Raw genomic sequence first — 22,378 nt, forward strand, 5'->3', positions numbered from 1 at the left:
GTCCACAGACTTAATGGACGCTTACCTTCACATACCAATCCTTCCCCGTTTCCAAAGGTATCTTTGCTTTGCTATTCTCAATCAGCATTTCCACTACAGATGTCTTCCCTTTGGGATTTGTACGGCTCCCAGAACATTCATGAAGATTTTCCTTCCGGCCATCGCATTGCCGAGAGAACAGGCCCTCAGGGTAAATCATTACCTGGATGATGTAATTCTTCTTGCCCATGACAGGGCAGTATAACAAACAAAAGTTGAGCCTAACCCCTTCCCAAACCATTGTTTTCCTGGGGCCCTTTTGGACACTTAGAACAACACGGTCAGCCTCCCGGAGGAAAAGGTGGAGAATGTCCATAGAAAGGTTGTCCATATGATGTCAGCCCATCAGGTCCTGGCTTCAAGATTTCGGAGTCTGTGGAGTATGCTATCATCCACAATTCTGATGGCCAGATGGGCTCACTGGCGGATGCAGTTGTTTCAGTTGGGGTTCCTTGCCCAATGGGACAGAGCCAGCCTATCTGAGAATCAGGACTTCCCACAGAATGAAAGCTTTATTATGGTTTATTGTGGACTCACCCCATCAACCTTCGAATGTTTCATCTGATATTCACAGCCAGTGTTGGTCACTTCAGATGCCAGCAATTTGGGTTGGGGTGCCCACTTCGAGGACTTGGCTGCACAAGGAAAATGTAACTTCCCAGAAGTTATCTAGACCTCCAATATATTGGAGATGAGAGCAGCCTTTCAGGCACTAAAAACATTCACTCCACAACTGAAAAGTGACTTGTTCAGCTGAGGTTGGACATCAAAGTGGCAGTGGCATATATCCACAAGCAGGGCATAACTCAGTGCTGAAGAAATTGGAGTCAATTATGCATTGAGCACAGAAGAACATTTGGAACCTCCAGACTGTTTACCTACTGGGTTCTCAGTACATCCTGGCTGACTCCTTGAGCCGCTCTTGCATGGGCACACACGAACGGGCTGTCCATTTGGAAGTCTTTATGCAAATCACCAGGAAGTGGGGGTCACCCTGAGATGGACCTTTTTGCGCCTCCATCCAACATGAAGTGCAGAGCATTCATGTCCCACTTCAGATGCAGGGAGGCTTTGGCAGCAGATGCATTGATGGCACCCTGGAACTTCAGAAAAGGGTACGCCTTTCCTACTCTACCACTGGTAGGGAGATTCCTTCAGCGGACGGCTCAATTTCAGGGTACAATAAAAGCAATTATGCCATATTGGTCGAATAGACCATGGTTCCCCATGACATTACACTTGAGTCAGGAACCTCCATTCCTGCTTCCATATAGGGAGGAACTTCTGATTCAGGGACAATTCCTTCATCCAGCTCTGAACATTCAAAAACTAGCGGCTTGGAGATTAAGCAGGAAAAACGTCATAATTTAGGTTGTTCTCACTCGGTCATCAATACCCTTCTGCAAGCAAGAAAGTTCTCTACTAATTCCACTTACAAATGAGTCTGGGAAAAGTTCCACCTCACTACCAGAGCAGATGGCTTTTGATCTATCCTCTGTCAGCATTAATAACATACTAAATTTCCTGTAGTCAGATTGAATATGGGGCTAAGCTGGCATTCCCGCCTCACAGGAAGTTCAGGCACATTCCACCCAAGGACTGACAACATCATGGGTAGCCTCTGCCAACGTGTTAGCTGAAACTATCTGCAAAGCAGCAACTTGGTCAGCTAAAAATACCTTAATTAATCACTATAGAATTGATCAGGCTGTTTTCACTACAGTGGCCTTTTTACAAGACTGTTATTGCCGCAGGCTCTTCTGCACAATCTGTCAAAACTACCTATTAAACTTGTGACTGCATGTCTTCCCTTGCTGTTGTGATTTTGCGCCAGGAAAACTGAAAATGTTATACTCCCCTATCAGTAATTTTCTTTTCCTGGTGCATCTTCATGGCAGCACACAGGGACACAGGGCTTGTGAGATCTACAAGAACGAGGGTTGAATAGCTGGGGTCAAACTTATGAGGTTAAGGGGTGGAGTGTTAACCCCATTTTGTACCAGAAAAGGAAACATACTGATAGGTGAGTATACAATTTTCCATTTTAATACAAAGCCAGAGTACTGGACCAACTTACATTTTGGTGGTCTTCGGAGCCTAATAAACCTTGGATTTTTAAAAACATTTTCTATTAACTATGACATGCAAGTTGCTATAGGAGTAATAAATAATGCTGATATATGTAAAGTTTCCACTTGGGGAGTCAGTATTTGAGAAAGAACTGGATGTTCTTGGAGACCATGGACCTAATAATAAGCATACAATGTTAACTTGCAGGTTCTAAAGCAAGCAAAATACTTTCTTGCATTAAAAGAGCTATTGACTCTAGAGAGAGGGACATAATCTTGCCCTTGTACAAAGCATCATTAAGACCTCATCTGGAATATGCAGTTCAGTTTGGGCTCAATTTCCCAAATGTGAGTGCAAAGAAGGGCAACTAAAATGATAATGGGCATAGAATATCTCTACTATATGGGAAGATTAGCTAAAATGAACTAGTTCTCACTTGAGAAGAGGGGGAATATAATCACCATGTATAAATGTAAAAATGGTTCATACAGTAAACTTTGTGCCAATTTATTCAAAGGGGCATGCTTTGTGTGTGGCGGTAGAAAGGATAACCTTTACATACAAAAAGGCTTCATCACAGTAAAAGCTGTGCAAATATGGAATAGGCTACCTTAGAAACTAGTTCTAGCCAGTTCAGTTAATTGTGTTAAAAAAAATTGCATGCATCCTAAATGCACAGAATATAAATGGATATTAACATTATATTAAATGCTCAAACTTTTTTCAATAATTAATCCAGATTAAACAAATATACTGTATATTGTCCAGCAAAGTATTCCTCTAAATCTTTGCCCAAGCTTAACAGCTCCAACTCCCTGAACTATCTGTCCAGTACAAGATCACAGGGGACAGAGCAGTCTCCAGCATCTACTGTATAAATCTACTAGCTTGGAAGAGGGAGGACAGGAGGGAGCAGGACAGTGGTTTGCATTGCTGTGCCTGTGTCTTTGTGGAGACACACACAGCTCACTAGCACACACAATGGTGGCTCCATAGGCCCTTGCAAGGGAAATGAACCACCCTAAAACAGGATACCAGGGCCAGTGCTCAGGGGACCAGCTGATTCTGCAGGAAATGAACACCATTAAACATTAAGGAGCAGCATCCATTGCAAGTGATTTTATCAGCAATTGAAATAGCTTAAAAACATTTTGACTTTAATATCACTTTAACAATTTATAAGTAATAACACTAGATATTGTTGATCCATTGAATATCTGATTACCTTAGGGAATCAGGAAGCAGAAGGAGAAAAAAAGATTTTATTTCCCCATCGGATCAAATTGACTCATTTTTACAAGGACTTTTTTTGCCTTTCTCAACTGTGGGCAACTGTCGGTATAGGGTTCTGTTTATGCAGGCTTTCTATTTATTCTTTTTTTTTCTCAATTGGTTGAACTTGATGGACATATGTCTTTTTCATGTTTAATTTTGTATTAATTTTACAAAATTAACAAAATATATCCAGTTATGAGTATAAAATGTCTGACATGTATGACTGTGAAGACAATGAAGATGTTCAGTTCATAACTAAGGACTGAACACAAATCTTAAGGACAGACATTGTTTTCAAGGTCAACTGATCCAAAATAGTAGGCTCTATCTTTTCATCTATCATACTATTTTTATATACAGTATTGTTCCAACAGGAAACATTATGATGGTGAGTCATTTCTTAGGACAATGCTTAATTATTCTCTGTACAAATTGATTTTTATTTAATACTGTTTATTGTGTGTTCTTTCAGGGGGGGGGGAGTCAAGATAATGTTAAGTTTCTGGATTTTGTAATTTATACTGATAATTCCAGTATACTAACTAAGATGCTAAAATAAATTGGTTTATACCTACCTCCAGTTGCCATTATCATTCATGAAATAAAGGTATATCTAAGATGAATTAAGGAGGATACAAAGGATTTATCACAAACTGAAATATTATGAATTTGTAGGTGGTCTTGCTGGTAGAATACTTATCATTGTAGATAGAAATGGTGTAGTAAGTAAGAATTAATTAACAGATTGAGAAGTTGGTGATTTATGATTGTTCAAGCATTTTAAAATAGTCTAAAATGAGTGTCTTTGATTTTATTTATTTTATTTTTATATACAAAATAATTATTCAATTATTTACAATTTAAAATGAAGATGAATATTATGTTCTCTCCCTCGATTTTTAGAAAGTGTCCTGTTCAATTTAGTATGTTTAATTGGTTCAGGTATTTTCAATATGAAGCTAAGATCAAGAACATGGGGACATAATCTCAAACTAGGTTAGAAGCAAGTTCAAAAATAACCCTAGTCAGTATTATTTTACTGAAAGAGTAAAATGAAAACAAATAAAAAAATGGGAAGATTCAATGGGTTACTTGACATGTTTTCTATTGTCATTCTTCCGTGTTTCTGTGTTGTTTTTTTGTGTCCTAAGCTGCATAGAATTTTAGCCTGATGCCTATGACATACACTAACCTTTTTTAGGGCTTGTTCACACCAAATGCAGACCAGATCTGCATGAGTTTCTGCACAGGCAGTGCACTGGGTTGTGCCGCATTTTTGCAGCGTTTTTTGACACGTTTTTGATGTGTTCCGGGCCGTTTTTGGTAAACAAAAAGGGCTTTCCGTGTGTTCCAGGGCATTTGCATGCGTTCCAGAGTGTTCCAGAGCAGGTAAAATAGGTCTTGCTGCAGTTTTTTTACATGCTCTGGAACTGAACGCTGCGGTGTGAACTAGAGCCCAAAATACCATTGGGATACATTGGGTGCAGTTTGATCCAGTCTGTAACTGCTCTGCTCTGCTCCTGGAACGCGCTTGGTGTGAACAAGGCCTTAAAAGGTTTCCATGCTTGCGGTAGAGCTAGTACAATAAAAAGGAGGGAAATAGTAATAGTTTGTATCTTTATTCTACAAAACAATAATGTATTATATTTTACACTTTTTATGTTACATATTTACTGTGATATTCTTGTGGACTGCACCAGACAGCTAAAAATGCTGTTGAGTAAACCTGTTTATAATGCTTAAAATGGGAAAAAAATCCCACAGTGTTTCTTTGCACTTCAATACATGGCATAATTAGGACTCTGGTGGTCTTCTATTCTGTGGAATTGCTCCGGTTATTCCCTCTTGCTGAGCCCTAATGAATTTAGGAATATTTGCAAATATAAAACAAAATGGATGTTGGGTAAATACATTATTCCTTATTAAATTAACTTTGACATTTATGTTTTTATTTTATTTTTATTTTTTTAAATTCTTTTATTAACTGATCACATATGCGATACAAGCATGTGCACAAGAGGCATACATAAGCATAAGTTACAAGTACATGGCATACATGCAAGAAAAATCTTCAACGTCATGACAACACCATCCGATCTGAATCGTCTGACCCTGACACCCCAGTGGACCTATGAGTGTTTTTAACTAAGGTTTAGATTATATCCTAGATAACGTCCCTGGGCTGTGTCAGGTGTGTACAGTAACAACCAAATTCTATGTATAACTACGCTGCCGTATCCAACGTGTTTGTCCGCTCCATCCTCCTGAGATGGGAGATATGATAGGCTGGAGAAGTCAAGGAAAGGTCGAGCTGAAGGAGTGCAGAAGTCCCGTCCGGGAGCAGGTGTGAGGTAGAAAAGGCACAAGAGGGAGAGGTTCCACCGGGTCTACCCCCCCCCCCACGCCAGCAACCCCCAGCCGGATTTTCGTGCGGGCCCGTCCGCTGATTGCGGCCGAAATACCTCCGAATACCGCTGGAAGAGGACGGAGGTGAGGAGCTCCGGGGTCGGCGAGGCTGTGACATGCAGGGAGGGGGGGAGTAGGGTCAGTATCGTCCGCTGGCAACGTGTGGGAGAGGAGACTGTGCAGAGCTCCGGGAAAGCACGTCCTCACTCAGCCATGCTCAGGCCACGCCCCCCATTTATGTTTTTATGTATAACAATAGTAATATGTTTAACAATATGTTCCTGATATTTTTTAAGTAGACCTGTAGGCTACGATTGCTGACTTTCTACAGAAACTGCTAGTTGTCTGGCTGTCTCTGGCTTCAATGCTGTCTGAGTCACCGGGGCAAGAAGGCTGTTTACCTTTCAAGAAAATTTTCACTTTGCAAGGGAATTTTTCTTTAGCTTACAGAATGAGGTGAAGGTCTGATAATTTCTATCATCCAATAATATGCAAGCAAAAAAAAAATGTATTTTCGCCTTGCATGTGAATGAGTACTCTTTGCATTGAATTTTCACCACATTCATTGTATTTGTGTTTAGTAAATCAACCCAAGATCAAGAAAATAGAAATTAGTTCAGAACACCTAATCAAATACATTGGTAGCTCTCATGGACAGGGCCCTCCTAACCATCTTGTTTTGAATTGTATTGTAACTGTAATGTCTTCCTAAAATAATGTTATTTTCTGAACCAGTATTGAAACTATTACCTAAACATGACAGACAAGGAACTAACATTTTATTATTATATGATCTTAATTTCTTGCAGTGAGATGGATTTTACCTGTAACTAATGTTTTGAAAATGTAATCTATGTTGTCACATTAAGGGTTCACTATGAAGGGAAATGCCCCTGAGTCTTCACATTCCAAGTACACAGTGAAGCCCTTTTGGATGAAATATATACATATAATGGCCAATTTACTAAAGAGTTTGAGAATGTTTACACAATAAAACAAGATTCACTTTAATTATCCAACTACAGTATGTGTAAAGAAAATTCTCGTTTACCTATTTCTTCTGCACATTACTTAATAGATGAAGTAAATTTTCACACATTTGATTGTGTGGACAGTTTTAACTCCTATAATAAATCAGAGTAAAAGTGGAAGTGGCTCTGTCAAATAATCTTCCACTACCTCCCCAGCCAACTAAAAAATGTGGGTGGCGGGTTTAAGATATTAGGGCTATGTGTGAACCTCATAAAAATTGCCATTGAGCAGGGAGATGATTAACATGAGAGGTTCATGTATAGCGAGGGCCTCCCTCTCAGCCTAATCAAACACTCTTACTATAACCCCAGGTTGTTAGTCTTAACTAATCTTCATCTTAAGCCTTTTACCTTGTTCTAAAACTGACACAGTTCTGACACTTTTGGAAAATCTCTCCAAGTGACACATCAAAGCCAGGAGAGATGAGTAGCAGACAAGTAATGTTTCCAATTATATCAGGAATTAGAGCAATAAGTGGAAGATCCCATGTGAAATCTAGTGATTGGCGGGGTGAAAGTGGCCAAATGAGGCAACTTCTACTTATGACTTAAAGGACAAAGATGGCGGTAGGGTTGCTTCTAATGTGGTCAGTTTGTGCGCTCATAATGTAACGGTTGTGTGGGTTCAGGTAGCAGTGGGGCCATTGTTCAGGCATTTTGAATTTGGGTGTTTTTCTCCACAATGCTAGATGACATATCTAATACTACATGTAACATATGAAAAGCTAAGGCTAAGCTGAAGACATACAGGTTAACATTTGTAAAGCTCAGATTACATGTTATATACGTAAGAAGAAGGAGGTTAATAAATGGTGATGCCAATTTATAATGTTAAAAGTAAATGGTAATAGTGACAGGGGACACCATATATATATATGACTGTTGGACTTTTCTTCTTTTTTCTCCTTTTTTTTTTCTATACTGGCCTGCAAAACTTCTTTCCTTATGTCTTTCTACTAGCATCACAGGTAATTAGGCTCTGAACATGTTTAATAGGTTTAGATTTCTAATTTCAGCATTAAAAGAGTTAACAACCTGTGTTTAAAGCAGTAGCAGACTGGTTTATTATTTCAGGTTTAGTGGTTTATTTGTTTTTTGTGTTCATGAAATTATTTGTATATGTTATGTTGCATTACATAAAAAGGTAATTTTTTATGTATTGTTATGTACTGTATGTTTAACCCCTTAGTGACACAGATTCAGAACATGTTTTTATCCCTGGGGACCAGAGCAATTTTGTCATTTTTGCTACGTGTTTGTTGAACCATAATTTCCATCTTCCTCATTCACCTACACATATTATATACAGTTTTTTGAAGGAAAAATGGGATCTAATTTGATGTGACATATGCATATATTAATTCTTATTTATTACTACATTTATTTAATCTTATTTATTTTTAAATACAAAAAAATACAAAAAAGAAAATACAAAGTTTTTCACAGTTTTGGCAATAATAATGTGTGCTTAATTAGTGTAGCTAGCAGAAAGTAATCCATGATACATTTTTTTTTGTTTGTCCTGATTTATAGGGTATATCATATGTCTGGGATTTCAGTTTATTTTGGGAGTTATAGGTCACAAAATACAATGAGTGAAATACAATTTGTGGAACAATTTTAGAATTTTGTATGTTTGTCTCCTAACTTTAATAGCCTCCTCGGCCTATATTTTCTTATTATCTTTTTATTAAACATATATTTTTTAACTTTTCCCTTTTTTAATTTTTTTACATTTTAAAATCTTTTAAAAACTGTTTAAATCTTTCTTTTAAACTAGGGGGGCACTAAAGGCTTAATTTTTTCATTCAAGGGGCTTTGATACTTAGTATCTCTGAGGAGACACTGTATTCTCCTCAGTGATATTTTATATCACTTTAAAGCACACTGATTAGATCGCAGCTCCACAACACAGGTGAGCTGCAAACCGGCTCAGTGGCTATGACAGTGATGTGATCATTGTGATTCATTACTGCAGTGATCACAGGGCTGGAACGACCAAATTTGCTGTTGAGGGCCTGACTCAGACCCAGAGGGACCCAGCAACAGCATTACCTAAATGAGCACTGGTTCCTTTACTGACCAGAGCTCATTTTACTGCATGACGGGATTATTCCATCACTGGTCTTTAATGAACTGAAAGACCATGACAGAATAATCCTGTCATTGGTCGGAAAGGTGGGAGGTAGCAATTTATGGGCTTCACTGCTTCAGCTTGCATCTGTTTGAACAGCCTTTAACTACCTCCCGGCCAGCCGCTGTGTATACACGGCCTGCCGGGAGCTTCTTGGATGTAACTGGGCGTGTATACACTATAGAGCCGGCGGATCGCTTGTATGAAGCCCCGAGAGGTGCGCCCCTCCCCTTCGCGGCTAAAACACCTGGTCTTCAAGCAGTTAATATTAGTTAATTTCAAATCTCAGTCATCATGAGGAAACAACAGATAGCAGTAATATAGACAGTAAAACAGACCAAAGGCGAAAATAGGATTGTAATAATGGAAATGTAGTAAACAGTATATATCAGAATTAAGGATTAAGAAAAGCATGTCAAAGGTGCTCAATATATACATTTTAGGAGAAATCTCTTATAACAAACAAGCTTATTTTAATGAAATAATATGCTTACCAGCAAAGAAGGAATTTTATATACAGTATCAAACACAAGGCATTCTATGTAAAAGGTGAGGAAGAATGGAAGTTGGTATACAACAAGAACTAGAAAAAAAAGAGAAATAGGAAAAGGTATATTTATTAGACTTGTGCGATTCGTTTCGTTCCGAATCGAAATTCGGACGAATTTTCGGAAATTCGGACATTCGGATGTATCCGAATTCCGAATTACAGATATAACGAATGCAAAATATCCGAATTTCCGTTTCCGAAATTCGGTAGTGGTAATTCGTTCGAACGTTCGTTTCGTTTTCGTTTCTTATTCGTTTCGTTCGTTGAAGAAAAACATTTTTCCCCCTCAAATGTCACTTGACTGCAAAAGAAACGAACGAATGAACTGCCGCTAACGAATTTCGTCCGAATCCAAATTCCGAATCCGAATTGACTTTCAACATCCGAATCCCGAAAAACGAAATAACACAAATCCGAATTTAAAATGAAACGAAACTAAACAAATTTTTTGGCAGTGCACATGTCTAATATTTATTGTGTTTGTGAATTTACCACAACAAACACACATAGCAATACAGTAAATGCCATCTTAATACCATACTCAACCTCCACCTTTCGTTTGAGAATGCCCCACAGATGCCCAATGGGGTTTAGGTCTGGACACATGCTTGGCCAGTCCATCACCTTTACCCTCAGCTTCTTTAGCAAGGCAGTGGTCGTCTTGGAGGTGTGTTTGGGGTCATTATCATGTTGGAATATTGCCCTGCGGCCCAGTCTCCGAATGGAGGAGATCATGCTCTGCTTCAGTATGTCACAGTACATGTTGGCATTCATGATTCCCTCAATGAACTGTAGCTCCCCAGTGCCGGCAGCACTCAGACCATGACACTCCCAACACCATGCTTGACTGTAGGCAAGACACACTTGTCTTTGTACTCCTCACCCGGTTGCCGCCACACACGCTTGACACCATCTGAACCAAATAAGTTTATCTTGGTCTCATCAGACCACAAGACATGGTTCCAGTAATCCATGTCCTTAGTCTTCAGCAAACTGTTTGCGGGCTTTCTTGTGCATCATCTTTAGAAGAGGCTTCCTTCTGGGACGACAGCCATGCAAACCAATTTGATGCAGTGTGCGGCGTATGATCTGAGCACTGACAGGCTGACCGCCCACCCCTTCAACCTCTGCAGAAATGCTGACAGCACTCATACGTCTATTTCCTAAAGACAACCGCTGGATATGACGCTGAGCATGTGCACTCAACTTCTTTGGTCGACCATGGCGAGGCCTGTTCTGAGTGGAACCTGTCCTGTTAAACCACTGTAAGGTCTTGACCACTGTGCTGCAGCACGGTTTCAGGGTCTTGGCAATCTTCTTATAGCCTAGGTCATCTTTATATAGAGCAACAATTCTTTTTTTCAGATCCTCAGAGAGTTCTATGCCATGAGGTGCCATGTTGAACTTCCAGTGACCAGTATGAGAGAGTGAGAGCGATAACACCAAATTTAACACACCTGCTCCCCGTTCACACCTGAGACCTTGTAACACTAACGAGTCACGTGACACCGGGGAGGGAAAATGACTAATTGGGCCCAATCTGGCGGGAGAACTGACACTGCTGTGCTAGGAGAGGGCTGAGGAGGGCTCTCACCTAGCACAGCAGAAATCACACAGCGACCCACAGGTTGAGAACCACTGGTGTATGCCGTCAGAATAAAAAAACAAATAAACCACCCTAGGAATGCATAGCTAGATTCCTACTGGCTATTTCACTTTGCAATAGCCAATAGCAAACTAGCTATTGCACCCGCCCTCTGCTGCTGTCAATCAGTAGTTGGGACCTGATGGAGAACTTCAGGTCCCCCTCTGCTGATTGGCAGCAGCAGAGGGCGGGTGCAATAGCTAGTTTGCTATTGCCTATTGCAAAGCGAAATAACCAATAGGAATCTAGCTATGCATTCCTAGGGTGTTTTTTTTTCTGACTTACGGTGGCCTACGGCCCCCAATGTCAGACAAAAAAGGTTTACTCTGCTCGGGAGAAAGTGTTTCTCTCCCAGGCGGCCAGGAGCCGCTATCTAATAGCAGGAGACTCCCAGGCGACCCCTGGCAAATCGTCATTCGACCCCCAAAGGGGTCCCGACCCACAGGTTGAGGACCGCTGCATTAATGGCTGTGTGTTGAGTTATTTTGAGGGGACGGGAAATGTACATTGATATACAAGCTTTACACTCACTACTTTACATTGTAGCAAAGTGTCATTTCTTCTGTGTATCGTCACATGAAATGATATAATAAAATATTTACAAAAATGTAAGGGGTGTACTCACTTCTGTGAGATACTGTATATGTTTTCAAAAAACAAATGTTTACTACCTTTTTAGAAGAAGAAAATAATGTCACCAGCACACTGTAATAGTAAGTCAATGATCCATTTTTAATGGCACATTGCCATTCAATGCAAGCACTTTCGGGGCCTCAAGGGGTCCCCTTCATCAGGCTCAGAATGACCCACTGGATGTCTGATTTTTGGAATAAGACCTTTTGCGTTATTGCCAGAATAACTGGACAGTCAATGCACCCAATCCTGCTGTGGCCTTATTACACTTGGGTATTGAACATATTCCTTCCTCAAATTGTCTAGTGGTCTCAAATATACTTCTGGTTGCTCAATTTCACCAGAATTTGGAGGTCTATTGACCCTCCTATATTTTCCTCTTTATTACAGTTAGAAAACTTGCACTATCATTGAGAGAATTTTGGCCTATCGCCAACATAAACAGGTCAAATTTCACAAATTGAGGGTACCCTGGACCACATGGTATTCCAAGATTGCTGCATTTTCATATTTACTTGAAATCTCATTTATCTTATTCACGACATAGAACAATATATTTTCCTACTGTTATTAGGCATGTGCACTGGCAAAAAATTTGTTTTGTTTTCATTTGGAAAAGCCCCCCTGCCCGCAGACCCCCACAACCACTGTGTCAGGGTTGTGGGGAAGAGGTCCTTGTCCCCATCAGCATTGGGCACAACCTGCCAAGGGCACGTGGCCTGGTAAGGCACAAGGAGGGGGGGGAACTTGCTCATCCCCCCTTTCCTGCCCTGCTGCACCTGTGCTCGGATCAAGGGTCTGGTAGGAATTTTAGGGGGACCCCATGTTTTTTTCCCCCTAAAATTCCTAAAGTTCCTGGGGTGGGGTTCCCACTTAAAATGCTTTCCAGATGTAAAGGGCCTGGTATGGCTTTTGGGGTGAACCCCACGCACTTTCTTTTTTATTTTTAACTTGGGGGTCCCTCCTAAAGGGTCTGGTATGAATCGGGAGGGGAACCTCATGCTTTTTTTCTTCTGCGGACTGGAAAAAATATTTAACTTTTTTTTCCTTTTGTCTAATGTCACTTTGATGCAACGGAAATTTGCCTGGAACAAACATTCGTACATACTACCGCTAACGAATTTCATCCACAATTTTCATTATCGGAGATTCATTTGCATTTGTCATTTCTGTCATTCGGAGATTTGGACATATCCGTATCTCCGAATAACGAAAATTTGTCCAAATAACAAATCTTTCCGAAACGAATTGCATATGTCTAATTGTTATTATGTGACAATATCTTGTGTTTGTTACAATTGTCCCCATGCACATTTCTTTTCTTTATGTGTGATGTTAAACTGTTTTAAAATTTAATAAAGAAATCTTGTATGAAAAAATGCAAAGTACCCTAACTATTAACAAAAAAAATGTAGCTTATTTGTTTATCACTCAGCTGTAGATCCTCAAATCATCTCTGAATTAGTGCTGACACTGTCCTTCCTTCTGGAGGGTGGCTACTTTTGTTCTCCATGGTCCCTGTGTGTGTTGTAAAGTAGCCACCACTCCAAGCTCACTCCTGTAATGGGCTATATTCTAACGTACAGTTTACTAATTTGTATTGAGATTGTAGTCATCATGTCATGTCATAATTATCATGGGAGCGAGCGTGGAGTTGTAGCTTCTTTACAACACACAAGAACCATGGAGAACAAAATACCCGCCTTCCAGAAGTTTCAGCACAAATTCAGAAATGATTTGGGGATCTACAGCTGAGTGATGCACATATGAGCTACATTTTTTTTAGTAGTTAAGGTACTTCACTTTTTTTATAGCTTTCTTTTTATTAAACATTTCAACAAGATAAATAAAGACGGATAGTCATAAGCATACAGTATTCAAAGTGGGCAACCAAACAAAAGCAACATAATACTCAATGATGTTTGTTTGCTAATTACTGCTCATGTGCAAAATAATATGTGGATAAAAGCATTAGTATCAATGTTACTGAAAACTAAAATAATATCTAAATTATAAGATTAAACACACAGACAGGTGTCATAAAAACAAAGATATAAACAAGAAGGAAAGTGAGGAAAATAGGGGAACGGAAGGAGAGAAAGAAGACGAGGAAGAGAGAGAGAAAAAAGAGAAAGAAAAAGGAGTCCGTACATCACTACCACGGGAGAGGTATTAACACTTTTAATCTTTTCCTCTTCAGTTAAATGTCATTTTAAATTTATGTTGAAATGATTTTTGGTTTAAAGGATTTTTTTTTTCTTACAAGTTACTTGTTCTGCTATAGGAGCATGGGGGAATGATGTGAGACAGACTTCACCATGAATAATGATAATTTGTGGCATTAGCAGGCTCCCCATCATCTCTAGTGAATACCCTTGGACCCAGGAAGCAGCTTTCCAGCCAACTGCAGCAGCTTTTCAGCGGATGTAAAGTGTATAGTTGAGATGAGTGAACTTTTGAAAAGTTCTATCAGTTGTGGTTTGGCTGCACTAAAATGTTTAAGGATTAGAAAGGCTCTGCTTATGAGAGCTTACTATCTAAAAGAAGTGACACATAAGGTAATCATTTTGAGGGATAAGCTGACTAAATTAGTACAGTTTTTAGGAGGAGGCAGGATAGGCTTTCCTGAAGATATTGGTTTTCAGGGATCACCTAAAGTTGGACTTAGAAGGAGATAGCCAGATAGATTGGGGTAGGGAGTTCCAGAAGATGGAAGAGGCTCTGGAGAAGTACTGGAGGCAAGCATTGGAGGAGGTGGCAAGGGGCTAGAGAGGGTCTTTGGAGGAATGGAGTGGACACTTGGGTGATTTTAGGACAAGTTTAGTTATGTAGCTATGGGTTGTGGCATTGTGGATGGTTTTGTATGTTATTGTTAGTATATTGAATGTTATATATTGGGTTGTATGAAGCCACTGGAGGGATTAGCAGAGAGGAGCAGTAGCCACTGATCACTTGGTAAGGTGGATGAGTCTAGCAACAGCAATTATGGTAGACTGAAAGGGGAAATAATTTGTTTTTCATTTATTACTTATTATTTTACTTGCTTGTCTGGTAGGGTCAGTATGTACCACTGTTTAGTACATACCGTGTTTCAATAGGTTTTGCAGCTTGACATGAGTAATAGCTTTGTATGTAAAGTCTATCTAGGCAAGGAGCCTAACGTTGCTGCTTTGCCGTTCTTGTCTATTTGAAGTATCATATATACCACTAGAATGTACACAGTACAGTGTTAGTGTTTTCTGCTTATCTTGAATTTCTGATATCTCCATGTCCTTTGGCCCACCCCTGCCCAAATCCCACCAATTTTATTTTTTTACCTGAGGTACATTAAAAAGTATATTTCAATTTCAAGTGCTCCACCTTAAGATGCCTACCTACAAGAGGATGTGGATGCTGCAGTGGCAATACCAACTCCTCCTCCACTTGATCCTTTTATGCCTAGGATGGCAAAGAAGGGAGCAATAGCAGTAGCTGCAACAAGAAAGCCAACATCAATAACACACTGTGATTGTTCACATACTGTAAGCTTACAAGGTGCCCATTTCTCCAAAACAGTTTATCTGATATTGTTTACTGTATTCAATCATAATTGCAAACATATCTGAAAAGGTGCTGGCTTCACAATGTGGTCTGGTGGTAAAAGAATGAAGCCTAAATAAAATTTTAGCTAGTGGACAGCTAATTTGTTATACAAATGTATTACATTGGGAGACATTATGGATCACATTGAATGAAACCAAATAGTGACAACATTTCCAATTTACACTGTACACTGATGGAATGGCATTAGCACAGCAAACACATACTATTTATATGCACACAGTTTCAATATTTAAATGTTTGTGCTTGCTAATATGCATGAATATTCTCTTTTGTCCCTCTATAAATTAAATTCTTGACATCTCTATAAATTAGTCTTTAAACTTCTTACAGATCTTCTTTATTTCATTTTCTAATACTATTTCTAATATTACTATATTATGTTCCAAAGTCAGTTTTTTAAAGATAATATTTGCAAACAATAATATTTTCTACAATCTTTCAGTTATGGAAAGAGAAACAATGTTTCTGTCTAATGCGACTATAGAGAACTTTTTTGGAGCCACAAAGGAGTTTCTTTCTGCAGTATCTCCTGAATTACTTAAAGCATAAAGATTTGGGGATTATTCCAACATATTGTGCTCTACAATTCTTGGCAGAGGCACACATAAGCAGCATATGCTAAGCCTTTGTATAAATTTTAACTGTATCAAAGGTTATATTATGCAAATTTTGCATATATATTTTGAACAACTAACACACCAACAAAGGTATTTGAATTTCCCAACACATATATCTTTTGTATTGCTCCATAAAATGCAAACAAGAAATAAAAAAGAACAATTATAATAGGCACCAAGGATCAAAGGATATACTATAAACAAAATATTCTTTATTTGTCTTGAACATGCAATCCATAATCAAAACCTCCAGGCCATGCATAGTGAAATTACACAGAATCAACCAGAAGCCTTAATTGTGTGAACAGTAACTTTTTCAGGGTAAATTAGCTTGAAAGCTGAATACCATTACAAAAGTTATACTTTACAAAAGTCATCTAGGGTGAAAGCAGGGATTTATTTGTAAAGTTCAATAAAGTTCACCTAGCATTTTATAGTTTTTGCATGCTGAGTGCTCTAGCTTGTTCACATTTCCGAAAACGGCAAACTGATGCAATCATTCACCACCATAGCAATTACCAATCATACAATTCCTAGCCTATAAACTGTGGTTAGGTGCCATGGAAGAGCCACTAATGGGAGTTTACTTAGGTACCAGTCCCCTTTCTTTTAAAGTCACGGTTCCCATCAGCATTTTGTCAGTTGGAGTAGATAGGAACAGCTAACAGAATGTTTCAGTGAGAGGTAGTTATTGCTATAATGTGCTACATAGTGCTACATAGATAGCTGTGCAGTGCTATATGCAGGGCTGTATTGTACTTCAGTACATGGAATTGAAATGCAGTACACCCCCCCCCCCTCACACACACACACACTCACACACAGTCACACACTCTCAAACTCACACACACACACACACGTATTGTGCTACATTACTGTAAACTGCATTGCAATGAGTTACATATTGTTGTGTACTACCCTTTCTATTAACAATGAATAGATCTATCACCACACTGGTAATCCTTTTTAGGACTACCTTTTGCTAGGGTCTTTTTTTAATTTATTTTTTGTTTAGGGTAGGACGCTGATGACGACAAAGCTTAACTTTGATTGCAACACATCACCACATACTAGTGCAGCACAGTATAGTGTACCAATGCACCACATCCTCAATCTCCCTCTTGCTATAGCCAGTAATAAAGTAAGGCAATCCCCTGTATTAATCATGTCTGGGAGGCCCAATGGGAGAGGCAAAGGTTCTGCATGTGCAGACAGTAGGGAATGAGCAAGTTCTACATCCACAGGACACAGCGATGGTCAGGCCACACCTTTGAAAGGCAGAACATGTTTGCATTATCTGGCAGTGGGCATGCTATACATCCAGAGCACACAGAGGAGATGGTGGAATAGCTAACAATCTTTTATCATCCTCCTCCCCTTCCCAGGCACAGAATAGTGCATTTTCATCAGCAGCTTCCTCTTCTTCCTTCTCCTACACCTAATCCAGCTTTTGCCCTAAAAACTGTCACACAAGAGTCAGGTTAATTACTTCAGCACACCATCAGTAACTTGCTGCAGGAGGATGCACAGGAATTATTTTATCTGTTTTGGGGAAAGAGAGGATAGGGAGCATAGATGGAAGGGACAACAGGCAGGAAGAAGCAGTTACAATTTTTATCATGGGTGCGCCAAACCTCCAGCAACCTGAACTTTTCAAAGTTTGCTCATCCCTATCTGAATAGTTATATGGCAAACCTTACTTACAGTATTGTTTTATAATTTGGTAGATATGGATTACCCAGTATGTGCTATTCCTTGTTAACCTGGATGTTACTCTTCTTAGATTTCACCTTATTATGTATTCTTTCCTTTCTAATTGTGGGAAAAACACAAAATATTAGTGGCAAAATCTCAAAAATGTTTTGTTTATCTCATATAATGTCAAATGAGAGATTATGCTGAACTTGAATTCTGACCAAACTCCCACTCTCTCTGCTTATATGAAAAAAGCCTACCGTCACTACATAAATAAAATTATTAATTGGTTGCAAATCTAAATTTAGTACAACTACAGTCATTGTGGTTGTCTTGGAGTTCACCAGACGAGTATCAGGATTATTACATAGACAAATTAAATATTTGCCTAATCATTTTTATATTATCTTTCTTTCTGAAATCATACACATGGCTAGAACCTATGTGCCTAGTTCTACTTCTGGGTACCACAAGTAGAAACTGGCATGCATGCACTGCTAGGCATATTAATCTCCAACTCTGGTCCAATATTCTGGCACAGATGTCACAAAGGAAAACATAGCCAGAATTGCAGACTCTTTTCTCTCAGGTAAGTAATCACTGACCATTAACGTAAGGGGGCACTTAACCACTGGCCATTAATGTATGATGCACCTTACCACTGACCCCTTTAGTAATGGGGAACTACAGCATTAATTAACATGTATGGGGGCAATACAGTACTTTTTCACTGACCACTACACTCTGTCAGTTCTGCTGTATGTTGCACACTCCTGACTGCTGTACTCTGGAAATGTACATTATGCATTCTTGACTATTGCACTTTGTAAGCTGTACTGCACATTATATATTCCAAAGTGTGTATTGTCTCAAGGGTTGCTAAGTCATCCTCAACAATTTAAATGACGTTGAACAAAGTGTTAGTACTCTATTTTCTATTTTGTTCTCTCCAGAAAAGCATACAGTATGGAAGGGAAGAATTTCCTTTTTTTAAAATAAATTATCCTTTTTTGAGGTTTATATGTGTCTGTGAGACTCTTCTTTGTGACATACTAATTAAACCATATTTTGTGGATAATAGGGCAGCATATGTGTGCAGTGTATACTGTACAGCAAATGGGCTCAGGTTCTATTTAATAATACAGGTTTAATGCCTACCTCCAGGCAATTTAAAAAAAAGAAATACGCAATCTTGTCCGGGTATGTTAACCCAGAGCACTTCCCCTTCTTCAATGACCCCGGTGATAGGTAACCCCCTTTTCCTTCCAGGTGTGGAAGATAAGTCCTTTTCTCTCCTCCAACCTCTTTAGGGTTGGTCACTTCTGGTCCCCTACGGGAATCGAGACTTTACAAGACTTGCCGAATAAATCGCTCCTGCCTTGCAATGGTGGCAAGCTATGCAACTTTAGGCTTTCCTCACTAAACCTTTGGGTAAATTGTCTTCTACACTGAGTGGCCAGATTATTATGACCACCCCATCAGTACTTGGTTGGGCCACGAGATGACTTCGTTGGGCCGCCTTGTGACTCCACGAGATGTTGAAAGGTGATGCGCGGAATCTGACACTGCACTGTTGCCCTTCTGTTGTCTTGTACCAGTCTTGCCACTCTCCGCTCCGCCCTAACATTGACTAGTCGCTGACGGCCACAATTCGCACGTTCAGACCCAGATTTTCAGCTGACAGTCCAGTCTGTCTGTAACAGCTGCTCTTAAACATTTAACGAATTCTGCTGTTTTGCTGATACTCACTCCATGGCTTGAGCGCCAACAATCATCCCACGTTCAAAGGCTGTTAAATCGCTTTGTTTACCCATATCTTCAGAAAAAAATCACCTCTAGTGTCGTGGTAAACAACCTGCTTCCCTATTTATAATGGTCTGGCCCTCTAGCAACATCAGCGCAAAATTATAGCTAATTTGCCTACAAACGTCAGGTGGTCATAATAATCTGGCCACTCAGTGTATATCTGACATTACACCTTTTGAGAAAATTTGGTATGAGGGTCGCTAGAGCTCACTCCCTCTTACTGTTGTTGGATTCCCCCCAGGATTTAGCATTCCTTAAGAAATGGGAACGAGACCTTAGTTTCACTTTTCCCCTGAACAGCGGGAATACATTCTTTTCTTTGCCCATAAGGCCTCAGTTTCTAACACTATCCAGGAATCCGGGTACAAGCTCCTCACTAAATGGTACTATGTCCCTGTCATGCTTCAAACAATGTTTCCACAATGCTCACACCTCTGTTGGAGATGTGGACAGAACCCTGGCACATTTCTACACATTTTCTGATTATGTCCTAGATTGCAGAATTTTTGTGACTCTGTAGTGCATATTATCTCCAAACTTGCTGTGAACCAGCTGCCCTGCTTTTGCATTTGTCCCTGATTTCCAAACGCAAATATAAGTGCTCCCTCCTGATGCACCTAGTTGATGCTGCTCGGGCCTACATTCCCCTATACTGGAAACGTACTGACCCGCCTAAGCTTAGTTTATGCCTCCAGAGGGTGAACCTCAATAGAGCCATGGAAGAACTAACTGCTGCCCTTCATCATTCAGAAGAGACATTTAAGAAAATGTGGTTCTACTGGCTAGATTTTCTGTATTCCACCAAGTACAGTTACCTACTGAACTCTGGGTAGGAGTTTTTTTCCTTTGGCTCTGACGTAGTTTGCAATCTCATTGCTGTGTTGCTGACTTATATACAATAATGTATAATTTATATATATTATTATGTATTTATATTATTTATAATGTGTATAAGTCCAGCTAAAACTGTATGCTTTATTTTTGAATAAAGTAGAAAGAATTTGAAATCTTCATGAGTTTTACTGCTATTTGCCATTAACCACCTGCTGTCCGGCCGTTGTAATTAAACGGCCGGAGAGCAGCTTCTTGAATGCGAGTGGGCGTTTTTAAACGTCCCGACCCGCTCGCGCCTGACGGAATAAATGTCAGTCAAGTACTGCAGCGCTGAATACTGAAAAATGGCCTGGACAGGAAGGGGGTATAAACACCCCGGTCAGCAAGTGGTTAAAGAAGAACTGAAGGCAAAACTTTACTTAAACCTTGCCGCACGGCTACTCCCGCACTGCAAGGGTTAAGTGCTCCTTTTCATCTAGGTGCTAAAATAAAGTTATACTCACCTGATCCTCTGAGCCTGCTGGTCTCTAGTTCACAGTGTTTTTGACAGTGTCCCTTGTACCCAACATGTCCATAGCAGTGTTTTTTATATGTCACTGGTACATGAAGAGTCCTTCATGCACCTGGCACATTACTGATATAGATGTCCATATGAGTTTATATCCCTGACAGACTGCCCCAAAATTGCATTATGTTCCTAACATGTTTCCCAATGTGTCTAACATCGATCCTCAGCTGGTATCTGTACTGAACATGAGATATTCTTCTTGTCGGTGCTTCACTTCTGCAAAAAGCAGTGATAGGGAATGGAGCATAGATAGCAGTGAATTATAATGTATTAACAGGGCCGTAGATAATTTTTTTCCTGGGGGGGGGTTTAGCTTCCTCCAAACTATAAGACTTTATCTAGCAGACACACAAAGGTTTGAAAAAATATACATATATCAGTCATATCCTTCCTTTACCTTGAGCAATACCGATTTTGTTGTTTGACACCATATGGATAAAAACCATGTTTTAAAAAGACTTATAATTGGTACCTACCAATTCACACAAACCGCTTAGTATGCACTTATTGGGATTTGTTTTACTAAAAACATTTAGCAGAATAAATGTTGGAAATTTGATTTTTGTTGATATTTTGTATATTTGAAAGCAGAAAATATAATTTTTTCCTGAATGTTTTGTATTTTTTCATTTATATAATAAATAAAAACCCAGCAGCGATCAAATAGAAAGCTCTATTTGTGTAAAAAAATTATATAAATTTAATTTGGGTACAGTGTTGTATAAGCAAGTAATTGTCAGTTGAAGTAGCTGAGTGCTGAATAGCAAAACATGGACTAGTCAGGAAGAGGGGGAGGGGAGGGTAAAACCTGTGGGGCTGAAGTGTTTAATGTCTGTTGATCCAAAACAATAAAAGTTACTGCAGGCAAGCCTGGCTGATAACATAGAGCATATAAAATACAATCAATCTCAGCTTCTGTACAAAGTTAAATTTACTGGCTCTTTATTACGTATACAGTGGGCATATAGGCAAGCCTGTAGGATGTAGTGTAAATGTGCCTCTCGCAATTACAGAACCTTTAGAAATGATTATAAAATCAGTGGACATGTGGCAATAATGCTGGACATCTTTGCTTGCTAACCACTTATAGGGGTTAAGGAAATAGTTGTCAATAACTGCCTTTTCCATTTAAATGCAGCACTGCTTAAATGCATATGTTCCAATGCAAAACTCCTCCATGAAAGGCTGGGTTTGAACTGCTTAGCTTGCTATGCAAACACATTCCAATAGAACCTGCTGGGTCCAAAGAAAGCAACACAAAACAGGTCTTATACACCCTCAGGACTGTCATCCAGACTGCACCAATGGGCATCTGGTGACCTGCATTTTATCATACATTCATCTATTTACATATGCCCTTAATGTATTAACCAGCAATTCTGTATCTTGAGGGTTTATTTAAGAACAATGTAAAGTGAAGCAATGGTGGGGTTTTTATAACAAAGCTGACAGATTGTACATAGTTCTGAAGC

This window comes from Nanorana parkeri, unplaced genomic scaffold, assembly GCF_000935625.1.
Source record: "Nanorana parkeri isolate BGI_ZX_2015 unplaced genomic scaffold, ASM93562v1 scaffold317, whole genome shotgun sequence".
Lineage (NCBI taxonomy): Eukaryota > Metazoa > Chordata > Amphibia > Anura > Dicroglossidae > Nanorana > Nanorana parkeri.